A 21,643-nucleotide genomic window follows, 5' to 3' on the forward strand; every position below is an offset into this window, starting at 1 on the left:
TCCTGTCTCTCTGAGGAGTTTGTGTGTGTGTCTGTGTATTTTTTCCCACTTGGGTTTGCAGGTTTAGAGTAAAAGAGGATATAAATTTTCAAAAGGGCTGATGACCTTGTATGTTTGCACCTGGTGGATCAACTTGTTTCTTCATGCCATCTAGGTGATGTGTGTGATGCTGGGGGCTAGTTTGGTAGATTGGCCCTTTGCACTTGTTGCCTGTACTTTGAGGGAGGCAACTCATTCCCGTAGGGCTACTGATTGTTTGCAGACACACACCCCACCACCACCACCACCCTCTGTGCGTGTGAGTTTGGTGTCCTGTCCTTGAGGCTGTTGTGTGTACCTGAGAAGGCTAGGGGTGGTCCCGTACTTGCTGGGTTTCGATTTGCATGAGGTTATTCCTCTTTCACCAGAGGGAAAAATGTGCAGAGGAATCAAAGGAGCTCACCACCCCCCTATAGATCTGCAGGTGTGAGATAGATGGGGTAATGTCATGTTCTGTACTTCTACAGTAATTAGCAGGATGGGGAGCTGGGCCCACAGTTGAGCTTCTTTAAATTCAACTGGACATCACAGTATAACACATTTAACAATAATGTTGCTTGCAGTGGTGTGTGTGTGGCAGAGTAATTCCTCTGCAGTTCTTGGACTGCATGAAGAAAGTTGTTAGTTTCCCATCAGAGGTTACACGCGTTTGTATGTCTGTACCTGTGTGCATGTGAGTGCTGTGGGTGCCAGGGTTAGGCATCTATTTTCCTAGAAGCTGTTGCAAACATGTTGATATTTATGCTGAAGGGAATGTCTTCACCCAGCTGTTGTATGTGTGTATATTTGTGTGAGGCAGGGGTGCAGATGGTGTCTGTTCAGCTGCAAGTGGAGGTTTCAGAGCATTTCCACTTGTTCTTGTGATGTCTGTGTGTGCCATGTGAAGGATACAGCTGGCACAAGAAATGTGGGTGTGAATTGGTCATGAGTAAATGTAGGTGTTGGGGCAGGTTTCCAACACCAGAGCAGCCAGGGGCCAGAACAGCCTCCAAGCAGGGAGCAAATAGTCTCACAGCACTAGGATGGACCTCTGAGACGTTTCTGAGCAAGATTATATGATGTGGTTGCCTGGAATAGCAGGAGACTGGATTGCACATCCCAGGAAGCCAGCTCCCATCCAACGTCCTATGTTCCTAAGTTTCTATGCAGCTGTTGCATGTCTGCGTGTGTCCAAGTGAGACAGGCAGTCCCTCCACAGCTGCGGTGAGTGCAAGGGATGCATCATGTCCCTTCAGTTGTGGTCTGCGTGTCTGTGCAGGGATTATTTATGTCTAGGTGTCTTGTATGTTTGTGCTTTCTGTGAAGGGGCTGGGGAGTAATTTCTTAAGAGTCAGCCTGTGTTTGGTAAGGTGGTTTCCTAGCGGGTATTGCCTGTGTGCAGTATTTGGGGGCTGAGCTGTGGCTGGGTCCCCAGCACCTGGTGCACATGGATGATTGTTTCTGCCTGTGAGCAGGTTCTTCATCAGTGATGGCATGTGTGGGTTTGTGTGTAGGGAGGTGGAAGGTCTTCCAGTAAGCTGTTTTATGCATGTGAGGGTATGTGGTTGCAGGTGGTTTCTGAGGAGCTGTTGTATTTCTGTGTGTGGTGATTTGGGGAGGTGTGTGAAAGACACTCTCCCCCGAGCAGCTGCATGCATGTGTTTATACGTGGATGAAAGGTTTTCCTCACCTCCTGTTGCATTTTTATGTGTCAATTTTCTCAGCAAATACCGCAGGGGCACATATCGAGGTATAGTTTCCCACAGCTGTTGCACATACCTGTGTCAGTAGGTGTATAGCTGTTGCATGAATATGTGTGTGTATGTAGCTGCTCGGCTTGCTTGTTGCTTGTACCGATATTGTTCCTAGAAGCTGCTGTATTTTCATGTGTGTGTCCTGATTCTGAGAAGCTGTAGCCTCTGTGTGTGTGTGTGTGTGATTCCCCAGCAGCTCTCGCTTGTGTGTGTGTTCCTGGGAAGCTGTTCTATGTTGTGTGTAGCTCTTCAGCAGCTGTTGCAAGGAAATTGTGTCTGTGTGTGTGTGCGGTTCCCCAGCAGCTGTTGCATGTGTGCTCATGTCGCTGGTGGAGGCCCACCCCTTTCCGCCTGCACCCGAGCGGTGGCTGTGGCTGTGCAGGCAAGGAGAGCTCAGAGCTGGCTGCATGGGAGAGGGACCTTCGCCTGTCACAGCCTTCCCAGCTGGGAGAAGCAGTGCCGGCTCTGGTCCCAGAGTCCTATCAGCCGAGCCTGTGGCGAATTAATCACTCGCGTTTTAAATGCCAATACAGCCCTCTCTGCCTTCTTCCCCCAGTGATGCGGATGCGGCGAAGGCAGCAAATCCTCCGGCTGTGCGTGCTCTGCCTGGACTGCTGCTCCATCCCCGCCTGCCGTGCTCGCGTGTGTGCGTGGCTGGGAGTGCTGCCTAGGTGCAGCCGGGAATGAGACAGCTGTGGGGCAGGGGACAGCACAGCTCCAAGCGGTGACACAAGGTGGGGGATACCCCCCCCACACACACATCCGCAGGGCTGCAAGTTGCTTGAAGACAGGGGTCTTTTGTGCCTCCACTTCGCCTCTGTCATGCCCCGTATGGAAACAGGGAGCAGTCGCCCCTCCAGAAGCAGGTATGTGTGCATGTGTGTGCACGTGTGTGACACAATTTTGTGTGCAGTCCTTGTGCAGCTGCCTCGTGTGTCCTCGGCTCCCTGTTGTCATCCCTGTCGCCTCTCGGAGAAGCGGCTGAGATTGGAGGGGGAGGACCGGGGCGGGGGAAGGACAGGATGGATGGATTGCCTTTCTCTTCCAGCCCGTGCATGCACTCCCTGGGGGGTGGATGTCTCTGATCTGAGGATGAAGGCAAGGGGTGAGTGCAAGGGAGATGAGGAAGTGTCCGGGGGAGGGGGGGTGGGGTGGGGGGGATAATGCCCACATGGGGTGATGGGAGGGAGAGAGGCTTGGAGACAGGTCCCCCACTCTGTGTGTGTGTGTGTGTGTGTGTGCACGCACGCGTGTGCACTCACTTAGGATCGGGATGCTGAATAAGTCCAGGGCTTGCTGCATGCAGCTGGGTTTGACTGGTCTGCTTCTATCCAGACCTTGCAAGAGGAGGGGATACATGTATGTGTATGTATATATATGTGTGTGTCTTTGTGTGTGTATACATACGTGTGTATAGGTATAGCTATATGTATATTCCGCCCCCCCCCCCCCCCCATACATGCATGTGTATATAGAGCTATAGATACACAGACATATATGTATATTGCCTGTACTTATGGGAGGGAGAAGGAGACAGCCTCATCCCACAGCCCCCTGCTTCCTGCCTCTTTGCAAACTTTGTCGGGGAGCCTTTGCAGACAGTGATGTGTGTGTGTGTCTGGTGTGTGTGTGGTGTGTGAACATTCGCCTGGTTTGGATGCAGGGGAGTGAGTAAATCTCTGCTCTGCTTTTACACTGCTGTGCTGAGAGGCTGACTGGATGCAGAAAAGTCATTGCGTGGTGTCTGTCGGGTGTGTGAGTGTGCATGTGGTGGTGGTGGCTGGATATTTATGTAGGGGCCCAGGACAGCTACTTGAATGCATACGTAAGTGTATATGCATTGCTTGCAGGGTGTCTGCGTGCCCATTTATTCCACCAGAGAAAGCATGCCCACATATTTATGCATAAGGATCCTCCTGCTTTGGGGCATAGGATGGGGGGAGGAGAAGCTGAATGAATGAATGGGAGCAAGAGGAGGGGGAAGGAGGAGGCATGGGGGTGGGGGAAAGACATGAACAGACGCATCCTATTCTCATCCCAGGACAGGCAGGAGTGCACAGCTGCTGCTGTTCCCATTCCAGAGCCTGGATTTGGCTGGGGAAAGGCAGCATGAATCTGCTAATGCTGCAGCAGGCAGCGCATTTGGGAGCTGCTGTTTGCAATGCCGTCTCATATGTCTGCTGGTGTGGCTCCCCCCTAACTCTGTGTGCATGCATGTGAGCACATGTGTGTGTATTGCATGTGTGTATGTGTACGGAGGTGGGGGTGGCTGTGCACAAACAATATGCTTGCAAACATCCTTGCAAGCACCCAGGGAAGGAGGTGCTGGTGATGGGGAGGAGAGCATCGCTCGTGCGCTGCGGGTGTGTGCCTCTTGCAGCCGTGCACAGCCCACGGTCCATTGGCACCCACTCTGGGATCGTGCAAGCATCCGCTGCTGGGGGCCAGTGTGTGCACACACAGTGGGTGCATATATGCAGGCCAGACTTAGGAGCTGTTCCCCCTTCTTTCCCCTAAAGGCTGGAGAGCACAACCTTTCTCCCCACCCTGGAGGTAGGGAGCTATAAACCAAGCTATGGAGCTGGGAGATGATGGCTGAGACTGGGGGGAGGGAGATAAATATTATGTAGGGAGTGGGGAGGAGATGGGGGGTCCATGTCCCTGGAGAGGGCCTAGGGGACTGGGGAACCTGGCTGCATTGCATGCTGTGAGCCAAGGAATTTGTCATGCACTGGGAGGTGGGAGGGAGTGGGAGTGTGTGTGGTGTGGGGGAGCTGGGGTGCAGGGGGAGAAAGGGGGCTGTGCCAGGGTATGGGGGAATTTCTGGTGGCCTGCATCCCTGCCCCCCCCTCCCCCCCCCCTCCCCCCCCTCCAGTTCCCACACACACCATCACTTCTGGGTCCCGGGAAGCGCAGCCTGACAGCATCACTAATGTAATATTCAAAGGAAGCTTCATTTGCATGGAGCATGCATTATTAATATATTTAAATACAGCCCCCCTCTTGCCTCCCCCCTCTGTGCAGACAGTACCAGCAGCAGTGAGGAAGCTGCAGGGAGTGGAGGGGTGCCGATGCAGTGCCGGGGCTGAGAAACAGCCACTTCAATCCCACCGATTTCCCAGCCTAAAAACCTTTCCCCCACACCCAGCCCCTTCCCCACCTGCCATCCTCCTCACCCCATTATTTTCCTTTGGGAACTGGTTGGCTTTCAGGGCATCCAACCCACAAACATGCGGATTTGCTGGTACGAAGCAAGCTGCCTTCATTGCTCTTCCCCCGGCAAAAACTACGACACCAAGGGAAGAACTGTGGATGCGTGGCCTTTCCCTCTCTTCACCCAGCTCCAGGCAAAGTGGGTATTTGGGAATATGCTGTCTGATCCGCTGCGCCAGTGCAAAGCTAAGCTGTGGAGCAGAAGCCGCTTGGAGGGTAGAAAGGGCGTTTGGGAAAGGGGGGCGAATGGAGGTGTAGTTTTTGCTGGGGGGCAGCTTGCGGTTAAAATAGAAAAGGTAAAAATCACAGGCAGAGGGGGAAGGCAGGAGAGAGGGAAGCATAGCTGTGATGGTGTCTGTGATGTTTGTTCCTACCTGGGTCATGTCAGAAGTCAGATGCAGCTCCAGGCAGAGTGCAGCTGGCTTACCTGACCCTGTTAAAGAGCAGTAGAGAGCACTGCTCACCTGGGAAAAAAGCTAGTGGTCACATCAGGGCCTGTTGTAACCTCCCAGTGCTGTCAGCAGCTGTGTCAGAAAATATCAGCACATTCGCTGAGAGAGAGAGAGGTCCGGCTGCTCTCTCCCTCATCCCAAATACTGTGGTTTTTCCCTTGGTCCCCTGTGTCAGCCTCGGCTAAGTTGTTTCTTCTGTTAGTGTAAGGAAGGGCAGAGGACGCGGAAGGAACACCTCTGTCCCCATGCTCTTGTGAGCTGATGAGAGGCACCCTGCTCTGGGAATGGGATGCAACGTCCCCCAAACACACTTGCAGCCCTCACCCATGCCCTGGCACTAGAGTAGGACAGGAGCAGCTTCAGTGCTAAGCAAATGTGCTCCAGGAAAATTGCCTTTCCTGGGAACAGAGGGGCTTTTGCTTTTCTCCTCCACAGAGGCCCAGAGCTGTCCTGAACAGTGAGGGATCCCAGGCTGCCAGCAGGTATGGGGAAAGCTGGAGCTTCCCAGATAGGACTGTGGGTTCTGCTGGTGGGGTTTGTCCAGGTGGGACCTGATGCTGAGTGGCAGTGGGTGTTTGAGCTCTCTTTGGGGTTCTGCAGGGGCAGAGCTGTGTCTTATGTGTTTCCATGTGGGAAAAGGGGTGAGGGAGGACATAGAGTTGAGCCACTGAAGGGAGGCAGGCTGAATGCACGGGAGCCACCTCCCGTGCCAGAGGAGATGAAGTCCTCTTTTTGAGCTGGAAGGGGAGACTGCAAAGCTCAGGGAGCAGACCAAAGTTCTGTGACCCACCTCCAGCCCTTTCTCTCAGTTTCCTGCAGCTGTGAACCAGGCGAAGGTTGTCTTTAAGGTCCCAGATGAATTAAGCTTGGCACTTTGGAGGTGACAATGGCTGTGGGACTGCTGCTGCATGTGCTTCAGTGGCGAGATGGTCTGGCAGCAGTACAGCTTCACTTTAATAGAGCTGCATTTGTGTCCTGGCTTTCCTGTGCTCCCTGGCCTGTGTTAGTTTTGTGGCTTGCTTTGCCGTTCCCTGACCTCCTTTTAAAAGGCTTATAGCAGTTCTTTGGGTCTCCTGGGAGCTCAGGGGTACCTTAGCCATTGCCTGAGATGAACTGCTTTCCACATGGAGAGGACTGACCAAATAATTTTCTGTCACCGAGGAGAAATGGCCTCATTTGCTCAACAGTTGTAAGCCAAGAGGAAACCCAGTTCCAGCTGACCAACTGAGGTACAGAAGGAGAGAAGGGCAGTTATCATGCTTCCCACAGTATTCTAAGGGGTGGGAAACAAGCTGCTAGGAGCCAGGTTGGTGTGAATGACTTGAAGGGCTGGGTTCCTAGATGTTGCCTCTTGCTGGGAGTCTTTCCCATGCAACCCTGGTTTGGGTAGACACAGTGGCTACATGGTGCCTTACAGCATAGCACCAGTTGCCATGGAGATAGGTGCAGGATCAAAACCCAGTAGAAGAGTCTGTCCTGCTGTTGATGGTGAGGCTCATCCATCCTCTGCTGACCCAGCTGATGTGCTGGGGCCATTCCTTCCCATCTGCAGTCACCTCAGGAGTGCCCACCACTCATGAACCTGCTGCTGCTTCTCCCTGGGGAGAGGTTCTGTGTGTTGAGTGTCTTGGGTTGTATCGGTGCCACATGTATGAATTGAGTTAGCTTTCCTGACATCTGTGTACTCAAGTACACTCAGAAACATCAAATCCTGAAGCACAAGGGAGGCCTGATTCATGTTATTTCCAAGGCTTTAGTGAGACCAGTCTGGAAAACCTGGCACTCAAACCTGGGTGCTACGCTAGCTGAAGGAAGGTGATAAATTGGAGGGAATTCAGAGAAGAGCAACAAAAATTATGAAAGGGCTGGAGGGACCCATTTGAGAGGGGAACTTAAAAGAACTAAATATGTAGAGCTTGACTAAATGATGATACGATAACAATTTACCAGTATTTGGGGACTGTAAACACCAAAGAAAGGAGGAGATTATTTAAGGTGGTGAAAGATGGGCAAAGTCAGAGGTATGGGATGAGGCTGAGCAAAGACAATAACATTTGACTGGCTCTGAGGATGCAGTCAAGCTTCCTGGTGTGAGTGATCAGACCAGCTATGAAATAGTCTGGCAGGTTTATGGAGATGCAACCGCTTACAGCAAGGAAACACATGGTAGTGAAAAGGGGTGGAGAGCACAAGCTAGACTCAGCCACTGGTGGAGGTGGAGTGATTTGCAAGACCTCTTCTGCATATGCAGCATTGCCAGGAAAATTTGGGAGACACGTTTGATTGTCTTTCATGTTTTATTGATTCCCTGTCTCACGGCTGGGGAGAACCTGCAGACACTGTTGCTGAGGGAGCAGAGAGGTGGTACAGGGTGAATGAGCAAACAGCCTGATGGAGGTGCAGGACATTATTGCTTCCATCTCCCCATCCTCTCTGGCTGGAGAAGCAATCCTGTAGGAAGTGCCTGTAGGTGAAAAGGGGCTTTGCCACAACAGCTTTCTGGGAGGCTACAGGCTGAACCTGCCAAAGTGAGTGGTTCCCTCTTTCCAGACAAAGATGGCTTGGCATGGGGAATGTGGGGTCAGGAGGATCTGACTTCCCTCCTCTGACTTCCTAGTCACAGATGGTCCAGAATTGGGACAACAAGGTCAGAAGGATTAATACCCCTCCTTTTTTTCCCCATTGCAGTCACAGGCCAGGAAAATTGAGTCAGATCATAATAAAAGGATTAGTGTGAAGAGGCTGCCATGAATAGTGTGATAGACAGGTCAGGGAAATGGAAGGGAAATAAGGGGGCTGGGCCTATTACAGATGGTCTGCTGAAAGGGCTCTGTGTTTATCAACAGGAAAAGAGGATTTGGTCTTAAAAAGTGTGGAACAAGGTATCGAGGGGGCTAGCACTCAAGCACAGACGTTGTGCCCAGCAAGGATCTATACTGAGATGACTGATCGAAATAACCTCAGACCTCCTTCTAGCTTTAGGGCAGAGGGAAAAAAAATCGTTCTTGGAATGGGCTCTGTTTGCTTCCTTGTCCATCCGTCTTCAATATGACCTAATGCACCGAAGTGATATTGTTACTCACAGTCACTATTTGCTCATGACTTCTAGGTCAGCCTGGCTATGGAAAGCCATAGGAATATAAGATGGACCCTACTGAGCCAGGTCCAAGATCCTTCCAGTCCAGTATTTCCAACAATGGCTGAAAGAAGGAAGAGCATAAAGACAGGAAAGCTGCATAGGGGTGCTTCTCAACGCTCTTAGCTTATTTGTCCCATTGTAGATGTGACGTGTGGCTGAGTGACCTTGAGCTAGAAGATCTGTTGTATACTTACATAGGTCTCTATGGATTTGTGTCTTCCCTGAATTTGTCTAGCCAATTTTTGAAGTAAAGTTTTGGCATCCACAAAATCTCAGAGTAGGAAGTTCTGCAGCCTAAACATGCAGCATGCAATGCAAGGCCTCCTGTCATTTGTCTTGAATCTGTTACTTTCTGGTTTAATTTCCTGACCCTTGATTCTTGGGTCGGAAGAGACAGTTAACACCTGTCCCCTCTACCCTTCCTGTGTCATCCATGGTTTTATAGACCTGTCTAATTTTATGGTCTCTATTGTCTCTTTTCCAATAGCCTTCACCTTTCATTTTTCTGCATCCATCAGTTGCCTCTTTCCTGGCTACAGCAGTGCAGCTTTGTAGTGACAGAGGGACATGGGGCATTGCTAAGTGGGAAATGACATCGCAGAGATGAGCTGTGCCAGGTCACACACAGGTGAAGACTTTTGTGTCAACTGCAGGGATATGGTGTAGAAGGAGGCGAAGAAGCTGGGCAAAACCTCTGAAACCAGTTGAGGGTGCCCTTGGCCATCAAGACAGGACTGAGCAGGATCCTAGGAGGCTTGAAAAGATAGGAAGGGGAACTTTGAAGCAGACCTCAGGATGTGGGGATAGCTTCTCTGAGCGTGGGTAGTGGTGGTCAGCATAGGCAGGAATTGGGACTGGTCAATACAGAGGGAGTGAGGGAATTGAAAGGCCAGAGGTGATTGAGATCTGATTGGAGGTCTGACTCAGATAAGCAGATTGATGGTGGGTCAGTCTGTAGACATGAAGGTCTTGGGAAAATATGGCTTGGATATTCTACCGTTGTGATGGGCAGTAGAGGAGAAGGTAAGAGAACACAGGCTGCCTATGAGGAGGCTCTCAGGTCTAAGCACAGCACAGGGATGTCTTGACCCACTTGAAAGAGATACCCAAGAGTCAGCTCCCAGATCAGAACTAGGTTTTTCTATGGCAGACTGAGAGATTCATCAACAAAATTCTTGCTGAAAATAAAGTTTTCACATATTTCGTGGCCAGCTGAGACCCTCAGCAAAGTGATGGAGAAAAGATTATTGAAAAAGAAACATCAGCCATCTTGTGAGTGGTCTTCAAACAGAATAGGTTCAGAGGGAGGAAACAGGCTCATGCCAGGAAGAAAAAGGCCCTGGTGGGGTGCAACAACCTTGTGGTATTGGAGGGCACAGGGAAAGAAGAAGGTGCCTTCAGTAGCCCTTGTTATATTTCCTACAGGGAAAAACTGTTCTGAGTAACCTTTGAATTAAGGGCTGTAGGGGACTGAGGTAAGTGATGGAAAATTTTAGATGCTATCAAATGTGAGCTGGACCAGGACAGGCAGCAGTGGCAGTGAGGGACAGTACTGTCAGCAAGGGGAGGAGATGAAGGGAGATGTTAGGTGTGAAGGAAGGGTCAAGGGGTGAAGGCAGAAAGGCCTGAACAGCATCAGAAGGAGAGACAGTGGTGGCAAGATCTCTGTAGCAGCCATTTACGCCTCAAGATTTCAGTCTGTGCTCCCCACTGGGTACCTCTCATGGGGCAAGGAGCTGTTCTTCAGTTCCAGCAGCCTGTTCCCAGCCTGGTCACACCACGGGACAGTGCAGCTGCCTCGCTCTTCCTTACAAACCAAGGAAGGTCGTGGGATGTGTTGTATCACACCATGTGTGTATAAAGCTCTTCTTCCAGTAGTCAAGTGTGGAGATGGCCAAGGAGAAAGTATTTTTTCTGCCTTCCTTCTCACCTTCTGTCCTTTCCTTTCTTCTGTCTCCTCCCCCATGCTGGTTGTAACCTTTCTTCCCTTCCCTGTCTGCTTACCTAACACCAGCTGCATCCTGTGTATATTTGTTTTCCTTTAATCCATGCAATGGATCAGTGACAGACCCCCACTGTAATATTTTAAATCAAAGCCCTTTATCTTGAATTGAGCAAGGTCAGGAGAAGCTCCTTAAAGCATCAGTTGTATTTTCTATCTCTGCCTCAGAGCAACTTAAAGGATGGCTCAACAGGATTAGTAGAAAGTGCAAGATTGGACAAATGGATTTGGCAGGGGCTGGCTGGTGGGCCTGGGGGAGTGGGAGTTTGCTGTGCTGGGAAGTGGGAGAGCTGGGCTCTGCTCAGGGCCTCTGTTGTTGCCTGCTGCCCACGGTGCCTCTGGGCACGTGAAAGCAGCTGGGCTGATGCTGAGCAGAGTCCTGACACTGCCCTGGGAGAGAGCAGTCTCAGCCTGCAGCACTGTTCTTTGCTAAGCAAGGCTACTTAGCACTGGCTGGGTGCGTTAGGGCCAAGGCACAGGGGATGTCGTTCTGTGCTTCAGGGATCGTTGCCTCAGCACAAGCCGCTCTGCAAAGCCTAGAGGGACATACTGACCACAACAGAGCTATGTACAGCTGGAACAGCATGGGTCAGGCCTCAGGAGCAAGCCAGGACACCATTCCCTGCCGTCGCAGGTCCCTGTGGCAAGCTTCCCACTCCCTCCCCAGCCTGCTGGGTGCTGCCAGAGGTGTGAATTAGCAGTCCAGAGGTGCTGTCGTTAGACTCTGCTTCCTTGGCTTGGCTTCTGCTTCCCTCCTTCCCTGTTTTGTCTTATGCTTTTGCAAGTGTATGTTTTAGAAGAAAGTGTCAGGCTTGCGGGGTGACAGAGGGGCAGCTGGCCACACACAAGCTCTCCTCGCACAGCCTGGCTGGCACACTGTGTAGCCCCGACCAGGCTGCAGCCTTTGCTGCCCCAGCACCTCGCTGCTGCTGGCGGCATCAGTTCTCTCTCCCCTCCTCTCACCTGGGGTGTCTCCTCCTGGGGCATGGTTGGCTCTGTGTGGGATGGGAGAGGGTCTGCACCAGGCTGACCAAGCTGATTTGACCAGCCACCTGTGCACCCAGCCACCAGACTGTCCTGTTCCAAGAGGGACCGATCCCTTCCCCACCACACAGTGAATCTGCACCAAGCAGAAGCCCCAGTCCATTTGTTCTCTGCAAGTGACTGCTTCCCTCCCTCACCTGAACCCCCTCTGTCCCGTACTGTGTTCTCAGTGTACTGGTGTGCTCAGTGGTCAGAAAGGACATTCATGAAGAGCATCTTCCTCAGCTGCATCAGGCTACTACAGCCTCTTCCACATCAGGCAGACACCCCCTCCTTGCACATGGTGTTCACAGGCATACACCCATCATGTGTATGTGCACACATATGGCACCATGCATCGAGCTGTTGAGGGAACAGAAAGTCACACAACCATGACCTTGCTTTCCCAAGCCTCCCAGAAAGATGGTGTGGCTGGATTAACCAGGGACATGACACTCCTCCCCCAGTGCAAAGATTTCCCTCGCAGAACTTGCCATACCATCATCTTTTCATTAGCAGCCTTTCTTCTGAACAGATGAAGGGTCTCTCTGGCACCATCCTCCTGAACCAATCTGAATGTACACCCCAGGGCTCATCTTCAGCCTGGGGCACCCCAGCCCCTCAGCATGTGCTGCCCATGGGGGAAGCTCAGGCCGGTTCCTAACAGAAGAGGATTTGCATGCATGGTGGGGGAGACAGCCTGGCCTGTTTATTCTTAATGTTCCATATTATCTCCATTAATAATGCTACCTCTGCCTCACATGCTAATTAAGGCTCAAGATTGTTAATGTAACAGGGAATTTGGGCAGAGACCACACAAGACTGGCTGGATTAAGTTAACCTTATGGACTGTTAATGGATCTCCTGGAGGGGAATTTCTGCCTAATGAGAATCTAGCTTGAATGCTAATCAGGGGCTCGCTCTCTGCATGTCCAGCTCTCCGCATGTCCAGCGGAGTCAGGAAAGCTGGTGAGGCTGCAGGGCAGGACACGGGGGAGGCATCAGCAGGAGCTGCTGGTGAAGCCGAGAAGGAAAGAGAAGAGTGCAGGGCTGAAGGGAAAGACCTCGAGGAGAGGGAAGAACTGGGGTGAGTGAAGTAGTGATGCTGGTGGTGCTGCACAGGGGAGAGCCCCTAACAGGTGCTGAGGCTGGCCCCACACTCTTTGTGGTGAGCCTTTAAATATTAACAGAAAGGGCTATTTCCCCTGGTTGTGATTGCCAGCAGTGAAAAGGTCACCCAAACTGCTTTAGCCATGAGCAGGGCTCCTCTCTAGGGAAAAAAATCCTGGGACGATCCTGGCCTGGCTCCTGGAGACCTGCACCGTGGGTTGTGGCTGCTGCTGCCTTGCAGATCAGAGCACTGGATTTGCCCAGCCTGTTTTGTTGTACGGTGTGGGGAAAATGTCGGGGAAGGGATCTAGCACTTTACACACTCTATGTGTAAAGAGTGCACTGCCTTGCTGGTGAGCAACAAGGTGAAAGGCTGGGTTTCTGTTCAGAAGAAACCTAGGGATAAGTTAAAGGGGACAAAATTGAGCTTAGAAGGTAGGCTTTCAGTGTATAGGGCTGGGTAAAGTTTGGGGGTATCAGGGATTCAGTACTGCAGTTGAGGCAAAACAGATGAAGCTCAAGTGTTAGGCTGCTTTTTCAAGGCAAAACTGTATGATGCTGGTCTGTATGAAACTGGGTCTTGCTGGGAGCCTGTGAAGCCTTCCAGGGAATGACTGCATATTTTCACATCAGGTTCCTGTGTGCTAGTTTTGCTCTCCAGAGGGAATAGGTGCGGAGTAGGATACAGGGCAAAAGCAAAGCCTGAAATGGAGGGCAGTTGTTTGCATTTCAGTCTGGGGAGTTGAGTAATTTAGATCAGCCCCAGAAAGGGTAGGGTGTCTGGGAGGAAGGTAGTGATCTTCAGAATTGGTTAAAGAAATAAAGAAATGGTTTTGGGGTTTTGTCTTGCTCAAGTCCCACTGCCCCAGAAGATGCTCCAACTGGGCAGGCTCTGTGCTTTGGATCTGAGCCTGAAGGTTACTCAGTACGTATGGGATATGGCCTGAAGTTTAGCCTTCTGATGTGGGAGCAATGACAGAGCAGCTAAGTCGTGTTGCTTTGGCTCCAGAACTGTGAGTTTTAGCTGTGCTAACTTCAAGCTGTGCGAAAGGTTTCTTACACCAAACCCAGCTGTAGGTGATTCTGGCCGGGGAACTGAAAGTCAGACAGGTATCACTGTAGCTGCAGGAGCCTCTGTATATCCCCGGCTATAGGGACAGCCGTCTCCTGTCTCCTAACTCTGTTACCTTGAGCTGCCTTACCTGAGCTGTGTCAGCTTTAGATGGTCCACAGCATGGATGTGAGCCATGAATCTGGTTTGTAGTTTGGGGTTGAGATTTGTGGATTTGGGTGAAATTTTGTGGGTTTGTGGTGCAGTTCCTGGGGTTTGGAAATGGGTGACAAGGACATGGAATGGTAATAGATCCAGTTCAGGTTGTCCAGTGAGGTTTTTCTTCACTTTCTGGCTCTTGGTATGGGAAGATACCAGGGAACTGCAAGGAAAGGAGTTCCCTTGCTGTGTGGTGGTGTGTGGGAGTTGGTTCCCAGGGCAGAGTATGCTGCTGCCAGTAGCGAGGGGAACTGAGGGAAGGTGAGAAAGGAAAAGCAGAGACCAGGAGGAGAGGCAGTGCAGGAGCCAGACAGACTGTTCCACTCAGGTTGGGATCCTGTCCCTGCAAACCTGCATGCACCCAGGGGCACACGCAGCACCATAGTTTTGTGCTATACTCATAGCATTGCTTTCACAAGGATGCTCACGCTGCAGGTGTGCAGTAACACACTGGTGTCACACAGAGGCATAAATGCTGCCACACAAGCAACAAGACAACTCACAGAGGACACATTGCTCCCTATGACACCTCACAAATGCACTGTTGTTTTCAGCAAAGAACAGATTTGTACACATATGCACTGTTCACCCTATAGTACAGCACTTGGATGCACAGATGTAACATACACATTTCCTACATTGATACTGGGAGTCCTCTACCCACAGCAGACATACACAACAGCAACACACAGATGCTCACCAGATGCCACACATTCCTGCACGCTCATGTGCACACATGACACACGTTGTCCATGTTGCCCCCTTTCAGCATTATCCTATGCAGAGGGACTCACTTGTGGCAACACTGAGAGACACATGTGTTTTTGTGTCTTCCAGGTGTCCTTGCTTGCCAGCACAAAACTGGCAGGTGAAGGTGAGGCAAAATGCATCACTTTGTGATGAACGAGGTGAACATTGCACCAATATACACATGTAAACATGCTTACACATTCCCCTTGGCTCCTGTTTGCCTTGCTTTCTCGCTCCCTTTTGCTTTGTTTAGCCAGTCCCATTCCCCTAAAGCACAGGGGGAGATAGTCTGGAGTTCAGTGTAGGATGATGGGTCCCTTTTCCACTAGTGGCTCTCTTCAGCTGCTTAGCTCAGTGCTAAGTGTGTCAGAGATGAAGATTCTCCTTGCCTATCCACACAAGACACCTCCGTGTTACTTCTCAGCACCTATTAGAAATCCTGAATCCAAAAGCCTCTTTAAATTGCCCTTATGACCGTATTTTAACCCACGTAGCACTTCAGGCCATGGTGGCTTTTCCAGGTTCAGCAGCATCTGTTAGCTTTGACCAAATGAGGCAACTGCACCTCCACTCTGCTCTGTACAAATGCTGCCGAGGTCCAAAAGACTCTCTCACTTGTCCCCTCTCAGCCTGCATTATTCATCTCCTGTAATGCAAAATGGATGTTTGTGGGAAGAGGCATGCAGGTACAATTGAGCATAGTGCCAAGGAACAGACGTTCCTAGCAAGCTGAAATTGCCTGGGTGCATGGGGAAGTTTAGCTGAGAGAGAGGAAATTTTTACTCCTTTAAAGTACTTCTGAAAAGTGAATGGTGGTGATGGTGGTGGTGGAGGGAGAGAGGAAGAGGGGGTAGTTTGGAGGGGTTGAGATGGTGGCAGGTGGAGCTTCCCCACATGTTTCTCCTGGCTCCTTTTGTACTGCCACACAAACGTGTGTGGTCCATGTGTGGGGAGTGGGAGTACTTGGGAGGAAGGTGTGGAGTAGGTGGCTTTGGGGAGTGGAAAGTCTGTGTGCCTGAGTAACGGTGGGGAAGGTGTACTTGCATGAACTAGGAAGGGGGTTGGGGGGTGTTTGGTGAAGAGCTGTGGAAGCCGGGTGCTGGGGCAGGCAATGTCTGGGAGGGCAGGGAGCTCCTGGATGAGGCTATTGCAATGTATGTTTCACTTGCACATGACTTAACACTGAGGTGTGGCTGTATGTGCTTGAAGCCCGTGGCCATCCAAAAGCACAGGACAAGAGCTTGCGGGACTCCCTCTGTTTTCCCTCCGTGTGGCTGGGGCTAGACCTGACCGCAACTCCAGCGCTCCCTGTGCCCAAGTCACCCCCATGCCAGCCCCTTTGTGTCTGTGGGCTCTTTTTGTACCTGTGCCAGTACCCACTGCTCCAGTGGTTCCAGTACAGACCCCTGCACCAAGTGCCTGCTGTTGCACCAACAGCCCAGCTGCTCTTCCCCCCTGGAAACCCCATGCTTTCCCATCCATGCCTCTCCCATTTCTCTGGGGCATGAAGGTACATGTGCTTGCCCTGATGCCGAACCCTGATCACTCTCTGTCATCTGCTAGCAGTATCATGCTGTGACACTACAGAGCTTGTTAAACAAGTCTGGCACAGGGCTCACTGTGCCATCCCTGGTGCCGGGCCGATTTCCTCTCTTTCTTTCACCCCTTCTTACCCACCTCTTACATCTTGTCTCTCCTGGGGCCTGGGGAAGCTGGTACCTTCCTGCCCAAATCTCTGCTTCCTGAGGGTTTATGCACTTTGCTTAGGTTTTGCAGTCACATCCCCTGATGCCCCTATCAGCCAATTCCAGAGCACTTGGGGCTGGTGGGACCTTGCACTCTTTGTTGCATGCAAATTATGCACATCTAATACCAGAAGAAAGGAGGAAAGGGGAAGGGACGAGTGTGGATGCTTTTACAGGCTTTCTGCTCTGGAGACTTTGCCCTCAGAAGCTGCAATACGTGTCTGCAGACAGATATACGGGCTTTGCTGGAAGATGGTAGAATGGGCAGAACTAGAGAAAGTGCAAAAAAAAGGGAAGATCTCAGAGATGGAGGCAGTTTAAGCAGCATTGGTGTGGCGGTGGTAGGTGTGTGTGTGTGTGTGTGTGCCCCCGTGTAGTTGCACAGAATAATACAGCTGTCTCCAAAGTGAGTTCCACCTTCATAACTTTCCAGAGCGGCATTTTTTTCTGTGAGTGATGCTGGCTGCCTGCATTTCATGTGTAGTTTGTTTGTCTGCCGGTGTTGGATGCTGATGAGTTTTGTGTTTTCCATGTGACAGAATATGGCTGGTATTTGATGATGCTGGGGCTAGCGTTTAGGATCCAGAAGGATGGTATGCCTCTGTGTGGGCTGAGTTAGGTAGGTAACAGTATCTGATGTGATCAGTTTGTATGCTGCAGGCAATTTGTAAGTACAGTATATTTATCTGTGATATGCAGCCAGTGGTGCTTGCTTGACTTATGTTCCTAAGTGCATGAGGATGTTTTATACGCTTTTGTTTTCTTATAGATCTCTGCTTTGTGATATGCTGGTGTGCTGTTTGCACTGATACAGGCGTGTGTGTGTGTGTGTATGTGGCACTTTTTCTGGTCTTTGATATGGAGGTAGGCTTATTAAATTATGTGCATTTGTGCAGTGACAGTTCTTATAACTAGTCAGGTGTTTGTGTGTGGTAGATACGTTCAGATATTCAGCATGCATTTGTGCAGTGGTCAGTATTCACTGTGCTGTATATAGACATTTTGGCTGTGTACTCATGAGTGGTGGAACAGGCTGGGTGGAGTTGATGTGGTTGTGTGATGGTTGTCTGAAATATCTTGTATGCATGTTAATACAGCTGTGCAGCCTCATGGGTGCAGGATGTATGTGATGAAGGGAAGCACTTCATCCTTTGGAAGGACTCTGAATTTTTAGGGGATGTATGCAAGGGCATGCACATGAGGGTATGAAAAGGCCAGGGGTGTGTGTGTGCATGTGTGTGTGTACAGCATTCTTGCAGGGGGGTGTGCCTGGGTGATGTGAGCAGGGCTGGGAGGCAGCATGTCTGCGTGCGTGCGGCCGTGTGTGTAGGCGCACTTCACCTTCTCACAGCGCGGCTCTGTCAGCACCTTGCCCTGCACTGGGCCAGGTGCTGTCTCCTTTCTGTGTGCAGTGGTACAGCTAGGCTCTTAGCATACAGGCCATCCTCTTTCCATCCTTTAAGTCTCTTTCCATCCGTCCGTCTGTCTGCTCTGATGCCCGTGTCCAGTTGTCTGTTCCCATAATCGCCGATAAGCCCTGACTAGCTCACACCCCACACTGCCTGTGGACTCAGCAGCTGTGCATCTCTCCGTCCCTCCCACACACACACATTCACACACACACCCTGGATCTTCATCTGTGGTATATTCAGTTGCCATTGGAAACCTAAGAAAGAAGTGAATCTACCCTCCAAGTCTTAAGCTGGTGGTTTTTTTTCCTTTTTTTTTTTTTTTTTTGCCCTCCCCTTTCCTCCTTACAGAAGGCAAAGTCGCTCACAATGAATCCATGGCAGCTTCGATCGAACGGTGAGCTGGAGCACCTACTCACAGGCCACTCCTTGATGTGACTGAAGAGAGGCCTTTCCCAGCGCTCAGCAAGGAGAGCAAAGCCCTGGATATACCTCCCGCACCCGCGGGCACCCCCAGCACAGGCACCGCGAGGTAAGCCAACCTCGGCACCTATGTCCATGCACCTCTCTCCATCCCTCCCTCCCGCTCATTGCTTGTTCCCCAGAGGTGCGAGGGAGGGGAAAGGCAGGGGTTTCTGCTACGCTGTGAGCAAAATCTAGGCTTTTATCAGCTCCCCCCCCATAACGGAGAGCTGCTGCGTCCCCTCCAACCCCCTTTCCTTGCAGCTCTGCATACGTGTGCAGGGAGGGGTTGCTTGCAGAGCAGCAGGGGGAAGCGCTGCGGGTCCCCTGCTCACAATCCCTAGTGCGTTCCTCTCCTTTCCCATCCCTCCCTTGGCACCCACCTGTCTGCTCTTCTCCCTGTGGCATTTCCCCCCCCCCCCCCCACCCCGCCCTGTTTCTCCGGAGAAGGGGCAGGCAGGCTGACGCTGCTGCAGCGGAGCAGCAGGCTGGCTTGGCCAGCAGCACGGCTGGGCTCTGCGGCCCTGGCCTGGGTCCCCTCGGGGATGCAGCTTCCAGCAGGGCAAGAGTGGACATCATGTTACTGGGAGTGGGGCATGCAGTGGGGGGCTTCCACACCCCGCCCCCTTTCCTCCTCTCACAGATATTTTGGGTATCCCGATTCCCCACGGAGGGTGCTGGCCTCTATTTCCTAGTCAGGTACCTCCTCTGAATGCCCAGCCCAGCCCGGCACAGCTTTTGGGGTGATGGGCAGGCTCTTTGTCACTGCTTATCTGCTGTCCCCTGGTGCTCCTGCCTGGCTGGAAGGGATGTTTTCCTGCCGGAGACAGTGTGTTTCATAAGCTCGGAACACCGTGTGCCCTGCACAGGCAGCGAAGGGGCCCGGTGCTAAGCCTGACCCATTTTGGGGCACAAAGCTCCTGGGAGCACCTGAAAGGGCCTCCCGCCGCCTGGGGCTGCCCTCCGTGCCCCTTTCCCCAGCTCCTCTGCAGGGAAGGCAGGAAGATCAGCTGAGCTGTTTCCATGCCATGTCTCTGTGCTGCTGAAGCTGCTGTAGCATGGGGATAGGAGGGAAGTGGGGAGCAGCTGTTTCTCCCATTGCCTGGGCAGGCCCAGATGTGCTGCTGGCCCTTGAGGAGCGTGAACGTGCCTGGAGGTGTTTTTTTCCTAGAACAAGACTCTAAAGCAATAAGCTGCTGGCAGGGCAGCAGTCAGAGGGCATCCTCAGAGGAGTGGATTTTAGAGGGGAGGTTTGGGGGTTTGCACCTGTCAGACTGTGGTTTCAGGCTCTGCACAGACTCTGGCAGACACTGAAGTTCTCTGAGTCAGGTTTTGGGGCTGCTGCATTTCTGTGAGGGGAAGTGGCTGGCAGGGCCTGTGCTTCTTTGCAGCCCTGGCAGTGGTGCTGGTGTGGTATCCCCTGAAGGAGGTGATGGGTTGCTCCCCTCCTGCCCAGGTCCCACCTGGTGAAGCTGGCAAGGAGGATACGCCTTCCGGTGCATCTCCCTGCTGCCACAGCAGGACCCTGCCATCAGTATTCCCTGGCTGCAGTTCCTCAGTCCCCTTTCTCTGCCTACCCCTGCACTTACCCTTCCACCTGAACTGCTGCCTTCAACTTCTGTCAGGTGATGCCGGATGGTTTTCTTCCTCTTTTGGGGTACCTCTGAGCCCTGCTTTTCCCCCTTTCAACAGCACCCCTTCCTCACTCCCTTTGCAGTGCTTCCCATCCCTTGTGACACCCCAGTGCATGCCATGCTGGGCAGGAACCGCTTTGGGCAGCCTCGGGAAGGGCTGACGTTCCCCGGCGGAATTATTTCTGGATGTTGCTGCCAGCTGACAATACTGCGAAGTGATCTTTTCCCCTGTGGTTTGCACCCTCTGGTGTGCGCGACCGCATGTGTGTTGCAGGTGTTGGAGTGACTGTAGCATTGTTGATGTGTCACTCTTCCTCTTGGCCAGGGCCTGGCAGGGAGTGTGACCATGCAGTTGCACTCAGTTTCATTACTAGGGAGTTTGCAGAAAGAAAGCTCTTCCTGGATGGAGCTTCTGAAGCCATTTGGCATTGCTTAAATTCCTCAGCCCTCTCAGGACATGGCCTTGGCACTTGCTCAGGGTGGACAAGACAATAAATTCAGCTCTAGGGAGCTTGGTACTGGGTCAAAACTGCTGTGGCTACATGGTAGAAAATGCTGATCCAGTATGAACTCACTCTGCTGCTTCAGATTTGTTTAGAAAACAATGTTGGCTTAACTCTGCACTGGCAATGTTTATGTTGCGTTGGGTATTATCTGTCTGCACAACTCTAGCTTGATGCTGGCTCAAGTGTTGTTTGTCCTTCCACATCTGGCACGCACTCCGGATCATGTGTGCTCTGGCTAATTTGACAGATGCAACTGTATGCTGCAGCCAGCCTGCTTCAGTCCCTCCTGTCAGGCAAGCTGGTTTGAAAGAAGGTTGAATTACAGTCTCAGCAGGGAGCAAGCCATGTCCCACACCAGGCAGCTGCCCTCCTCTTTCAGGAGTTATAACGACCGTGGTCTCTCAGGTGCCTTAAGAAGTGATGCATGGCAAGGCAGAAACCCAGCTCTCTGTAGCTCCATCTCTCCTAGTGCCCTCCCAGCTCTGGGGAGATCCTAGAGAGACAAGTATGTTCTCTGGCTGGTGGCCACCTCTCGGTCTGGCTCTCCTCAAGGGTTTTTGAGTGGTGTCTTGCACACTGCTTGCTGCCCTGGAGCGTGTGTGTGGGGGGATGAGAGGATGACACCAGCTGGGAGGAGGGCAGGCATTGCACTGAAGAGGGAGGGAAGGGTTGTCTCAGCAGGACAATGTTGCTCTCCAGCCCTGATCACTTCACGGCCCCATGGCTGTTGCAGAAGGCCCAGGAGAGTTACCATTCCTCATAGGCTCATGCTGGCAAAAAACTGGGTTGCACCATGGGTGGGAGCCAAGATAGCCCCATTGGAGGCGGGGGCTGATTTGGGACAGAGCAAGAATGCAAACCCTTACTTGCTGGACTGCAGGGACTGTTTCCAGATCTGTCACTCAGGTGCTTGTGTTGCTGAGGGAGGTAGTTCTGTTTGCATGGAGAGCGGAAAGAGCAGGAAGGTGGTTAAGGGTGGCTTGCCTTATGCTTGGGTGTGGACATGTGCAAGTCTCTGGTGGTAAGGAGGAGTGTTTGCTGTCTGGGTTTTGCAGACTTTACTTTAAAGCCCAGCAAGATGAACTTTTGGGTGTTGAAGCCAAGTGACACTGCCTACAAACCCTTGTTTCTAACATCTTCTGAATCTTAATCCCAG

General features: G+C 51.8%; 1 long non-coding RNA gene across 2 annotated transcripts in view; it reads left to right on the forward strand.

Moving 5' to 3' along the window:
• Nucleotides 1-1,394: 1,394 nt before the first annotated feature.
• Nucleotides 1,395-21,643, forward strand: part of LOC130150210 (uncharacterized) — a 50,362-nt gene continuing 30,113 nt past the window's right edge. Inside the window, exons 1-3 of one of the 2 annotated variants that reach the window (XR_008822150.1) lie at nt 1,395-2,638; nt 2,821-2,877; nt 18,237-18,417. This is a non-coding gene — a long non-coding RNA (uncharacterized LOC130150210). The remainder of the gene's footprint in view (nt 2,639-2,820; nt 2,878-18,236; nt 18,418-21,643) is intronic. The other variant, XR_008822149.1, reaches the window with a different exon arrangement.

Source organism: Falco biarmicus, chromosome 5 (genome assembly GCF_023638135.1).
Source record: "Falco biarmicus isolate bFalBia1 chromosome 5, bFalBia1.pri, whole genome shotgun sequence".
Taxonomy (NCBI): Eukaryota; Metazoa; Chordata; class Aves; order Falconiformes; family Falconidae; genus Falco; species Falco biarmicus.